This window comes from Crocuta crocuta, unplaced genomic scaffold, assembly GCF_008692635.1.
Source record: "Crocuta crocuta isolate KB4526 unplaced genomic scaffold, BGI_CrCroc_1.0 scaffold197, whole genome shotgun sequence".
NCBI lineage: Eukaryota > Metazoa > Chordata > Mammalia > Carnivora > Hyaenidae > Crocuta > Crocuta crocuta.
The window spans coordinates 4,490,523-4,503,898 of record NW_027532002.1 but is presented as its reverse complement, the minus strand read 5'-3'; the positions used below and the strand labels follow the sequence as shown (position 1 = coordinate 4,503,898).

Sequence of the window (13,376 nt, the reverse complement as noted above, 5' to 3'; positions counted from 1 at the left end):
CTTCATTATTTTCATCTGCAAAATAGAGATAATAACATTACATGACTTTCATCAGTTGGGGTACAGCAGGGAGCAGATGGCACTCTCAAACTGGACAATGTAACAAGAGTTAAATGAAAGGTCTCATCTCTAAAAGTGTCAGTAATCCTATTGTACCCTTTTCCTGTCCTCATTTAGGTTCTGGGCTTCTCAGGCCAGCCTTTATTTCTCTCAGTACTGACTAATGAAAAAGACCATGCACGACTGTGAAAAACAAATGCCCTCCCAGGAGCTGGTGAAAGAAATATCCACAAGACAGGCCACCCTTCCAGATTCAAAAAAGCAATGAAGAGTCTATGTCACAAAACTGCCCTTACAAATGGCTTTTCTAACAAAGGAGTCTTCTAAGACAGCTAGACTGTGAAAGTAAGCTTTCACTTCTTAAAGTCTGTAATTTTACTTGGTCTTCTTTCCTAATAATGTAGTGCCTTGGTAATGGTATCTAAATTGATAGCTTTGTTTTCTGGGAGGTATAAATATTTGTAAATTTTCTTTAAGCCAGGGAAAAAAGTTAATGGCACTTTCCTTTTCTTCCTCATGCACAAGCTATTTAAAACCTGTGACTCTAGCTAGATTATTTTTTTTACTTTAAACAAAGAGTTTGAAGGTCTATATTAAGATTAAAATTAATAATAGTGTCTATCTCATTGTGCAAATTAAATGGGCTATTGCCTGGGAAGTAGTTAACAATTACACATAATAAACTCACTTATCTGAGACTGGCTATCAAGATCACAAACTAAGATTCATGCACTTGTGCATTAGAACGGAAACTCCAAGGTGGAACAAACCAAACCAGGTGGGGTGTTACATGCAGCCAGCGGAGGGCAGGCCCTGTGACCATTCCTGGGAGAGAGCAGCCAGGGAGAGAAGCCTGTCACCCCAGGGCCCATCTAGGAGGCTCCATTATGGACATAAGTGGGGCCCAGCAGGAAGGCAAAAATGGTGACACGGTAATAGGAGGCCATGAAAAAGTGGCATACACACCACACAGGCAGGCCACATCTGACCTTAGGAAGTTGGGACTCTCCTCAGTATATCTAAAATAATTTACAGATGATTACAAATTAAAGGTTTTTTTAATTTTTTTAATGTTTATTTACTTTTGAGAGAGAGAATGCACAAGAAGGGAAGGGACAGAGAGAGAAGAAGATGAGAACCCAAAGCAGACTCCAGGCTCTGAGCTGTCAACACAGAGCCCAATGTGGGGCTTGAACTCACAGCCGCAGTGAGATCATGACCTGAGCCAAAGTCAGATGCTTAACTGTCTGAGCCACCCAGGTGCCCCACAAATTACATTTTAAACTAACACTAATGTTTAACACTTTTCAGTGTTCATGGAGCTAGTAGCTTGCATTATTCTTATTTTTACCATCTTTGGAGCATTTTAAGGACTTTTATTTTATTTTTAATCTGTTTATGATTATTTATTTTTGAGAGAGAGAGAGAAAGAGACAGAGTGTGAGTGGGCGAGGAGCAGAGTGAGGGGACACTGAATCCAAAGCAGGCTCCAGGCTCTGAGCTGTCAGCACAGAGCCGGTCGTGGGGTGAAACCCACGAAGTGTGAGATCATGACCTGAGCTAAAGTCGGACACTTAATCGACTGAGCCACCCAGGTGCCTTGCATTTTAAAGAATTTTAAACAAATTCACCCAATGATACTTAAGATGTAATGTGCACTTTAAACAATAATAATCAATGGTAGTCTTCCTTCAGCACTTCCTACGTGCTGGGGGATGTTAATGAGGCACTTCATGTAGCGTTTGCAGCAGAACCCCTGGTGACAGGGATCCTAGATTCAAACTCCAGTGCCGTGACTCACCGGCTGCACGATGCTGGGGCATTGTCTCACCTCTACTATGCTTTAGGTTCTTCATTTGTACCATGCTGGCTGTGTATAAGTGCTTGCCCTCAGCAAATATTAACATGTTAGCACACGTCATCTCATATCATCACCACAACACAGCAAGGTCAGTACAGTATTAATCTCGTTTTATGGTCAAGGAACAAGTTCAACGCGGTTCAGCTACCTGTCCAAGTTTATGCAGGTTCAAATCTAGGTCTTTCTGACTCAGACCCACGCATGTTCTTAACCACTGTGCTATGCCAAACTCCCACCATTTATCAAATCTGCGGCATTTTGAAAATGACAGAATTGTTTTGGATCTGTGTGCGTTCATTCTATTTTTTTAACTTTTAAAGAGCTTTTTTGCCAGTTTATCGAAAGAGCCATTCATTCAGAATATAACTAGGGTCACAACGGACTATCCAGCTATGGCCTGAGAAACAAAGGATGGGTCACCAGGTCAAGGATATGGTGGGGGGAGGAGGGTGTCTGGGTCCCAGCAGGGGTCCAGTGGCAACCTAACCTGTACAGGGTGTCAAAATAGGAGAAGCAGCAATGCCCAGCTGAGATCAGGGCATTTCCACTTCGCCTGGTCTCCACAATAACAATTAAATATAGGTATAATTATCTAGCAGTGTGGAAACTGCAGCATAAATATGTTAAATGACTTGCCCTTTAAGTAATGCTATAGCCAGAATTTGCACTGGAGCTTAAGGACCTGGCATGGCATGGAGGAAGGGGCGAGATGACACAACAACGGAGCATTCCTCCGAAGTGACCCAAGGCAGTCGCCAGTGGTGCATCACATCTATGCCCATGAGCTACAGGGACTCATAGGCATGAGGCCTTGTCTAGGTTGAAAGGATCCCAGCCACAAAGTGGAACACACCCAAGTCTACCTGGAGCATGAGCTGCTGATTCCGTGTTGTCTCTCTAGGCTCGGAGCCGCTGCCCCCACAGGCAAATGCAGTTCTTGGAGGAAGAAGGGAAGGTGAACACTGGCACAAGCTCTGTAGGGACCAGACCCCAGTGTGCTGCCTAGCAAGCCAACCCCAGGGCACTACCTCAATTCCACATCCAGCTCTGGCTACAACTTGGAAACTCCAAGTCTGTATTCAAGATGAGGACACCAAAGCCTCCAATTTCATCTATCCCATTACAAAAGTAGGGGGAAATACTTGGGTCCTGTATGTGATGCACATACCAGAAAACCTGATCAACAGTAGCTTAATCACACGTGTATTTATTCATATCATCTAACAAAATGTCTGGAGGTTTCTCAGCCTCTCTGCCATTGTGGTGATCTTCTTCTTGGGGTCACAAGATGGCTGCCAAAGCTCCAAGTATTGCAACCTCACACAATAACAATCCAAGCAGAAAGGAAGAGGACTAGTGGGAAAGGGCCCTCTCAGTACAGATCTCTCTTTTATTAGGGAGGAAAATTGTACCTTAGGACTCACCCCCCACCTTACATCTCACTAGCCAGAACCAGGTCCTGTGCCCATTTCCCTAAACTGCATTACTCCAAAAAAGAGAGAGAGAGATCCCATGATTAGCTTAAGCCAACCTTGGGGCTGCTGGTTGCCTCCCCAAAAAATCAAGTTTCTTTTAAAGATTGTACAAGCAACAGTGGCTCCATCTCTTATGCCCAGCCTACCCAATTTCCCTCCCTCTCTCTTTATTCCCCACTTTCCAAGAACTTGGTCCTTGATTAATCCAATCCCTTTGGCCTGCTCGTAGAAAAAAAAAGAGGAGAGCTCTTCTCAAAGATTGTGGATGTACATTGTGTGAGCACCAGTTTCTACTAATTATACCACCAGAGTTCTTGCCGCATGCATTATCTGTGGCACCCAGGTTATGTGGATCTTCCAGGGCAGTCTCTGCTAAACCCTACACCCAGGGACTCAGCTCTTTGGTACACTTCAAAACAGACTGATTCCACAACAAATTTACTAGTCGTCAGTATTTTACTGAAGATTCCATGGAAATGGAAACAGGAGTGGAGAGACTCAGCACATAGCCATCACCCCAACAACTCTCCCCTGCATAACCCTTTCAGACCTACTTTGGCAGCTCCTCACTTTCCCTTTGCGCATACTTCACACATCCTCTACAAAAACTGCCGTAAGTAGTCTGCTCTTGCCTTCAGCCTTCTTTTTCCACTCAGCCAAAGGTTCAACAGCTGTTCATGGATCTGCAACCAAATGTTATTCTTCAAGCAAAACAACTAAAATTGTCATTCGCTATTACAGACGTTGATAAGTAGAGTGAGTATGAATAAAGCATGGAAATTGAAATGAGTAATTTCTGATAGGGAATGTTGGAAGGAGAGTGTTGATTGTCTTGTCTTTGGACAGGCATTCACATTTTAAGTCACCCAAGAGTAGCTAACTTACATTTCACACTCCTGTCTCTGTGAGGTGAAATATATACCCAAAGCAAAAACAAGACAAATCACTTTAAGTTGCCATACCTTATTCTCATTAGTTCTGATGTCATGTTCAAACTCGTGTGTGTGTGTGTGTGTGTGTGTGTGTGTGTGTGACAGATCAAGAATAATTAGCCAAATGGACCCAATTCCCCAAACCCCTCGAGAGTTTGCTATGGTGAAACCAATTTTACAGTCGTTTGTCTGACATAGACGGCCAATTATTGGGATCCCTCTAGAATCTCCTATACCTAAGGGCTTGCCATGTTACCTTTCCCTCCGGTGAGATCTAGGCTGAACAGGCTGGGGATCAAGGAAGTGAGGTGTTCAAAGACCCACTGACCTTAACCAGCTGAGGACTGAAGCTTAAAGAGCTCACAAAAGAGATAGGAACAGTGGTTAAACAGAATCACTGAGATCACTGATTTGAGAATTTTCCAGTGAACTTCATTGAGATGTACTCTTCCTGGTTGCCCTCCAAGCAAACTGCTCTCACCCTGTTTCAGTTCTCTATTGCTGGATGAAACACACACACACACACACACACACACACACACACACACACACACGGTGAGTAAAACTATAACAGTGTATCATTTCTCCTAAGTCTGTGGGAGACTAGCTGGGGTCACTCATGCAGCTTACGTTTAGCAGGAAGCTCATTTAGGGACCCTGGTTCTCCTTCATATGGTCTTTCTTTCTATGTGACATCAACTCTAGCACCTCCTCCTGTGGGTTGTCTCTAACAGGTTAGCCTCGACTTCATTACAGCATGGTAGTTGGGCTGCAAGGGCGGTCCAGAGGGCAAGCCCCAGTGTACAACTGTGTATCTAGCCTCTGCCTATCTTAAGCCCACTAACATCACATTGGGGGGAAAAAAAAGCCACAGAGTCAGTGTGGGAAGAGATTCCACAAGTGGCTCACTGGGTTCCCTGTCTACCACAACCTCAAAGTGCCAATTTCTTTATTTACCCCTCTGGGGAGCACAATATTCTTCAGGGAGGACAACTGTGAGACCCTATGGGCTGAAGACTCTAAGTCACCAGAAACAATCCCAAAATAGTGAATATAGAATTGAGTTAAAGAGGATTTCAGAATATGTCTTAGGAAGATTTATTATTTGGTGCTACCTTGAAAAATCATATTAAAAAGGGTCAGTGAAAATACAAACCCCCAAATTTAATCAGATGGTTTAAATTATTGAGTCTGGAAGGTAATGAGTGTACCTAATTGAAATTTGTCTTCAGAAATGCTTCCCTGATCTGCCTCTTTTCTAAAGTTAGTACTTAATTTATCCATTTCTTTATTCCTTCGGTAAGTGTTTATGAAGTACCAGGCATGACTCTACATGCTGAGGTTTTGTGCTGAGCCCTATTCCATCTCTCACTGTCTCCTACCTGGGTTCTAGCAGTGGCTAGAATTACCTGGTTTCTCCATCCCCATTCCATGTGCTCCTAAGTCCAAAAACGTAAAACTAAACCCATTTTGTTTCAGCTTCAAAAGCTTCTGACAGCATATGAAACCTAAACCTTCAGAGTGGCTTTGAAGATACTTTGAATCTAACTCCCATCTACTTTATACTAAAAAATACTTTTTTATGAAGAATAAAGTCATAACTCTCATAGAGATATGAAGTGTACACCTGTGGAAGATTTTATTTAGCCCACTGATTGATTAGTAAGGACCTGGTAAGGTGTTATTAAGATCCAGTTCAAAGGAATATCCACAGAGCAGACACATATACAGGCACTCAGGAATGCTGAAATGGATTTATTTTTTTAATGTTTATTTATTTATTTTGAAGATGGGGGAGGGATGAAGAGAGGAAGAGAGAATCCCCAGCAGGCTTTGTACTGTCAGCATAAAGCCCGAGGTGGGGCTCAATCTAACAAACTGGTGGATCTTGTCTTGAGCTGAAATTAACAGTCGGATGCTTAACCAACTGAGCTACCCAGGTCCTCCTGAAATGAATTTCTTAACAGAAGCAAAACTGAATGCTCCCATCCACCTGTAGGGCTTGGGGTTGGAGGAGGTAGGGAATCAACTATACCTCCACCTAACAAAATTCATTTTCATTTCTCTAGACAAGAATCATTCACCTTACTCTTAGAGTTGTATAACTTACAGGTTGTAAATAACTCAGTGAGAGGCACAGACCACTATAGAACCACATAATATGAAAGAGTGTGCTAGGCAATGCCCAGCATTCTATAAGATCCCCAGTATCTTGTCTCCTTCTTTTCTTCTTTTTTTTTTTTTCCATTTCAAAGTCTGACCATTTTTTTACACCCTCCGGCCTCATCATCAACCTACGTTTCCTCAGCCTACGTTTCCCTCACCCTATGTTATTGCCATACTATGCTCCTCAGAGTTGCCTAGGAAAGCCCCATGTGCTTCTGGCCAGGTTTCTGGTGCACTTTCTGGACCCTCTGCATAGAATGGACCCACTCTCTATTTGGAGATATACCCATCTTTCTATTTATTCAGCATATACTTCCTTCTACACCAGTAATAAGCCAAGCAGTAATGATTCAAAGTGAAGAAGAAAGACAAGGTCTCAGCCTAGCCTGGGAATAGCACTCTTATGTGTGCTATCTACCTTGAGTCATCCAGACTTTAGAAAATGCACAAATGTCCAGCCATTGGGTAACTGTGAGTGGCAATGGGACTTCCCTCGGAGTGCCAGGACATTTCCAGTGGTGATCATGCTGAATGAAAGAGGAGCCCTCAAAGGAGACTGAGGAGGAACATTCAGAGGAGGCAAAAGGACCAGGAGAGACCAAGATAAGACCATCAGAGCAGGAGGAAGGACTGGCCAACAATGCACCCACCATGGAGAGGTCCAGCAAGAATATGAATTAAATATGCCCATGTGTTTTGGAAACCACCTTTTGCAGAGTGTTTCAATGGAAAGACAGAGGCAGAAGTCATTTTACTCTGGGCTATAAAATTAAATAGGGGGTATAGAATTGTAGAAACTGGATGTGGTTTTTTCTTTTCAACGAATAGGAACTCTATTTAGAACTAGAAAGGGGAGAAGGGTGGAAAGAGAATGTGTAAGTATAGCTGCTAAGTCATTTCCCAAAGCAAAGCTAGCTATATTATGATGTAGAAAGAGCACTGGATTTGGATTCAAACAAGGAAACAAACCTTGCATTCAGATCCCTGTTATGAGATTTGGGGTGTTATGCAAGTTATGTTAGTTTTCTAATCTATACAGTGGGCATGGTAATGCCTCAAAATATCATTCAGTGACATTATCTTTATAAAAGAACATAGTATAAAGCCTAAGACATACTATTTGTTCAATATGTATTATTTTAAGCCTCAGAGAGACATTCACTGAGGTTTGGTTTGGTTTTTACATCCCATCTGGCTAGGGTTCCAGAAGTGAAGAGTAAAAGTACCCACTATCCAAGGGCTTTGAATTTCTTGATAGTAAGAATTTGCATTTCAGGATCCATTTCTAAATAAGAACCTGGGTGATGGTCTTGTTTTGCTTTGCTTTACTGAAGGGCAAAGCCCCCAGAAGTGATCCCAGAACAGACCCAAGAAACCAAGTCTCTGGAGAATGGTACACTGCCTTTTCCTCCTTACTAATTAGACCCCAGAAAGACTCGAAGATGGAAACAAGTGGGAAATGTGAACAGCTCCTTCTTATCGCTGAGGAGACAAAACAACACAGAACTGAAGCAGCTCAAAGCAGAATTGATGCAAACCCTAAGCCTCCTATGGCTAACCTACCACCAATCCCCCTCAAGCCCCCAAATCTGCCACTCCCTCCCCCAGAGGAAGAATTAACTACTTAAACAGATGACTAGGTTTCCCTTCTGTTCTAAAGAAGGGAAAACTTCACTTTCTTTCTCTAGACAGCATCCTAATTTGTTTCCACTTAGCTACATAGCTCAGGACAAGAGCTTTTAAAATTAATGATGCTTTTCTGAGTGTAATTGCTTCTGCTCTAATCATATGCTATTTCTTGCTACCCACGGAGCCCAACGTTAAGGCTGTCTAAAGGAATCATCAAATTGCCTGAAATGCACTGCTCTCAAGCCTCCAGGTTGCTTAATAAATGATGATGAGTCACCCTTAGCTAGGTAGTCACCTCACATCCTTTACAACGTGAGCTTGCACGTCAGTATGCTCCCTAGGAGGCAAATCAGAATGTGGGACTGTGAAAGGTCAAGGCTCAGGATTTTTTAGAAATCTTCTCAGCAGTTTGTTGTTTTGTTTTATTATTTGAAGTAAATCACATAGCATACAATTAGCTATTTTATTTTTTTAACTATTTTTAAAAATTTATTTATTTTGAAAAAGAGAAGAGACCAGGGGAGAGGCAGAGAGAGAGAGAGAGCAAGAGAGAGAATCCCAAGGAGGCTCTGTGCTGACAGCACAGCCCTATGTAGGGCTCAATCCCACAAACCATGAGATCATGACCTGAGCCGAGATAAAGAGATGGATGCTTACCGACAGAGCCACCCAGGTGCCCCACAATTAGCTGTTTTGAAGTGGACAATCAGTTGTATTCAGTGTATTCACAGTTTTGTGCAACCACGAGCTCTCTGTAGTTTCAAAACTCTTTCATCACCATATTAAAACACCTTATACCCATTTAATAGAAGTCATTCTTCACTCACCCTTACCCACAGCCCCTGGTAACCACTAATCTGCTTTCTGTCTCAGTGGATTTGTGCATTCTGGATATATCATATAAAAGGAATCATATGAGACCTTTTATGCTGGCTTCTTTCACCTAGTGTAATGTTTTCAAGGTTTATCACTGCTGTAGCATGTATCAGCACCCCATTCCTTTTTATGGCTGAATAGTATTCCATTGTGGGTTGGAATTGTGAATTGGAATTCCATTGTGGATATACCACAATTTGTCTGTCCAGTCACCTGTTGGTGGACACCTGGGTTGTTTTCACCTTTTGATTATGAGTAATGCTACTATGAACATTCTTGTACAGATTTCTGTGTGGATCCCAGATGTGTTTGATATCTCTTCACCCCTTCAGCTCATAAAGAACACTTGACTAGAACAACTTCCATGAAATTCAGTAAGAAGGAACAAGATATTTTTTTGTCATTTTGTTTTTAGTTTGCTATATGATTTTATTGAAAATGTTTAGCATAGTATTGGAAAAACCTCATACTCCATATAGAGAGCACAGTGTCACGATTCCTGGATACTGCCATCATATAAGATGGTCTAATATGAACGTCTGTAGATTTTTTATGAGTTTGGGATTCAATGACTTTTGCATGTTCTTATTTCCCTGACTCCTTTATTTGACTAGATAGAGACTGAGCCTCTCCTGATTCAACAGAGTTAGACATGATCAGAAAAATGTGGTTGGTCTTCAGGACCAGTGAGGAGCAAGAGCTGGGGAGGGCCTGGGATCATTACAGAGAATCTTTATCAACTTGGTTGGATGGCAATCTGCAAATATTAAAATTTGGCTCCTGAGGATGGCCAAATTCATACTAATTAAGTCACAAATGTAAATAAAATACTTTAAAATACAAAAGTGATGTTAAGTAATGGTAGAACAATACATTATCAAGCCAGGGAAAGGCAATGCAAGTTTTTAACTCACGTTTTCTGTCTATGGATCATTATTCTAAAACTAGCTCAATATATTCTTAGACTCCAGATATCTCAAACCCACATGTTTAAATCAACTGGTTTTAGCCATGCCAGCATGTCTGTATTGGCAACTCAGTATCTTCATAAACAGGTGTAAAACTACATTTCCATTTCTCCAAGGAAAGATATTCAAATGCAGAATTCATATATTTCTCAAAAACAGTAAATACTACATACACAGCTTCAAAACATGGTCCTTTCATCAAGCTAAACCAATTCCTTCTGGATGGATATACATTCTTACATTGCAAAGCTTGTCAGATTTAAATAACGTTCTCACTTGAAAGCTCTACACCATTTCTTCAATAATAACTAAACGCTACTTGCTAGCTTTAATTGTGACCTTTTACTAGATCAGCAATTAAAACTGTAAATGTCATGCAAATCTGTTTGATAACTAGGTTGGATTTTCTTTTTTTTAATTTTTTAATGTTTTATTTATTTCTGAGAGAGAGAGAGAGAGACAGTGTGAGCAGGGGAGGGTCAGAGAGAGAGGGAGACACAGAATCTGAAACAGGCTCCAGGCTCCAAGCTAGCTGTCAGCACAGAGCCTGATGCGGAGCTCGAACCCACGAACCATGAGATCATGACCTGAGCGGAAGTCGAACTTAACTTACTGAGCCATCCAGGCGCCCCTATCTTGGATTTTCAACTCAGAACTTAGATCAGAGAGTATATTGTCTCCCTTTATTAAATTAGAGCAGAAGGGACGTTCCCAGGCTTTGTCTAGCCAGGCAAATCCCCACCTTTCTTTTTGATCTGAATTATTCAGGTTGGATATTCCAGCCAGTATTTGTCTAAAGTTCAGCTTTTCTTTGTGGCAGCAGAGCATCTCACTTCGGGAACTGTTGTAAATTATCAGCCTGTGGGTAACATAATTCTCAGTGAGGTTTTTCTCCACTCTCATTTTTGGCAATTTTTGAACATTATCCTAATGAAACAATTAAAGTTTACTACTAATACTTTTTCTTCACTTTTTCTTACCTATATTTTTCAGACAAAATCTGCAGCTAAAATAATCATTTGCTGGGGCGCCTGGGTGGCTCAGTCGGTTAAGCGTCCGACTTTGGCTCAGGTCATGATCTTGCGGTTCATGGGTTTGAGCCCTACATCTGGCTCTGTGCTGACAACTCAGAGCCTGGAGCCTGCTTCAGATTCTGTGTCTCCCTCTCTCTTCGCCCCTCCCCCACTCACACTCTGCCTCTCTCTCTCAAAAATAAATAAACATTAAAAAAATTTTACATAATCAATTGCTTAACAGACTTGCTGCTTCAGAATACAAAAAGCAAATAAGTATTTAATATGAATGAAATAAATACAGAAAGAGGATAGTGTTTAGAAGCACTCACAACAAATTTATCTACCTCTTATATCAAAAAGCAAAATAAATGATCAAACTGAATAAGTGTTAATGGATTTAAGGTAGTCTTTATTTTGAAGGAAATCCACAACATAAAACTATTGAGGAAAAAGTGATGGATATAGTCGAGCACATCTCAAAAAACTAGGAAATACTGTACATCTTCCAACTTCAATTTGCAACGCACTAAGGCAGTCAAATTGCTCATCAATTTGATGATAAGTTTGAAGAGATTAGCTCTATTGCTGGACAGAACTTTGGAATTTTAAAACTTAGAAGTTCAAGTAAGCGTGGGTAGTTATGTGTTTTTAGAAGTGGTAGTTTTAAAAATTGAGGCAATGTCCCAGTTGGATTAGAGCAGTTCATAAAACTGCATTTATTTATGATTACATTGCCTGATTTGTTTAACTTCTATGAGAAAATAAATGATTCAGTGGCATTTCTAGCTAAACATAATTTGGTTTAAATTAAGCAAAATACCTAACATTCCTGAAAGTCAACATTCAGGGTATTTCCTGATTTTCTAATATACACTTGAAAGGAGGGAGCTAATTTAGGCTTTACTTAAATGTTCATAATATTATTATTACATGGAAACTAGTACACTAACTGCTTTAACAGGAAACTATCTTTGACAACCTCAGAAATATGTAACATATGAATTTCCTCAAGGAGATTATATTACATAAGGAAATTATACAATTATATGATTGTGGCCTCAGCGTATCATAAGAACAAAGGTAAAAGTTCCCCGTCACAACAGGGCAAAATGGCACTAACACTTCTTTTTTTGTTGCTTTAATGTTTCTTTCTTTATTTTGTGAGAGAGAGCATGTGCACAGGGGAGGGGCAGAGAGAGAGAAAGAGAGACAGAAAGAGAGAATCCCAAGCAGGCTCTGTTCTATCAATGCAGAGCCCAATGTGGGGCTCAATCTCAACGACTGTGAGATCATCTGAGCTGAAATCAAGAGTTGGACACTTAACCAACTGAGCCTCCCAGGTGCTCTGATGCTGACATTTCTCATTTCTCATTCAAGACAAGTTCAATTAAAAACAAAACAAATATTCCTGTATCTCTAGCCACTGTCTCCTAAAACCATCAAGATATGTTCCAAGGTCTAAAACAAAGATCTGATGCTTGAATATTCATCATTCTATATTTTACTGAATTCCTTTTTTTTTTTAAATTTTTTTTTAATGTTTTATTTATCTCTAGGAGAGAGAGAGAGAGACAGCGTGAGCAGGGGAGGGGCAGAGAGAGAGGGAGTCACAGACGGGAACAGGCTCCAGGCTCTGAGCTGGCAGTCAGCACAGAGCCCGACACAGGGCTCGAACCCACGAACCGCGAGATCATGACCTAAGCGAAAGTCGGACGCTTAACCGACTAAGCCACCCAGGCGCCCCTATTTTACTGAATTCTAAAGTAAAAACTATTTAGTTCAGAGTATCATGTATGAAATCATAATATTGTGGAGATATGGAGGGCCATGGCTAAACAAGTAGGAGACATGTACTATTGTCTGCTCTTCGGATCGCCTCGGCCAAAATCACTGAAATACCCATAACTTGCATCTTAGAACAGTGTTTTGTTTTGTTCTCTTATAGAATGGTGTTTGTGATATTGATAGCTCCAGAGGCAGCATCATTAATTCTGGAAATAGCTGGCCCAGAGAAGAAATCAGGGAGTAAAGATGGCATAAACTTTAGTGGCTTTGACATAGAGTAGCTTGACTGCAGTATAGCATATGTCATCCGTGAGGGTGGCCACCTGATCTTTAATTAAGCACCAATCAGAATCATGCTCTCCACCTCCATGGCTCTCCTTCTTTCTCTGTGTTACAAGGCCAGCACCACAGTCTGGCCATGAATGATGCACCCTCCTGCTTTGGGAGAAATGACAACACAGTTCCTCTGGTTGGCAATATTCTCTTGGTTCTCTCTGTGAGTCCCTCACAGGGATAGCAAAGAGGCCCTGGATGTGAGCAGCACATAGGCCCATGGTAGGGATGTGATCTGCCCCAGCTACTGGAAGCACAGAATTATTTGGATACAT

General features: G+C 41.3%; 1 pseudogene; it reads right to left on the bottom strand.

The window, feature by feature from the left end:
- Nucleotides 1-12,762: 12,762 nt before the first annotated feature.
- Nucleotides 12,763-13,376, bottom strand: LOC144240926 (ribose-phosphate pyrophosphokinase 2 pseudogene; annotated as a pseudogene).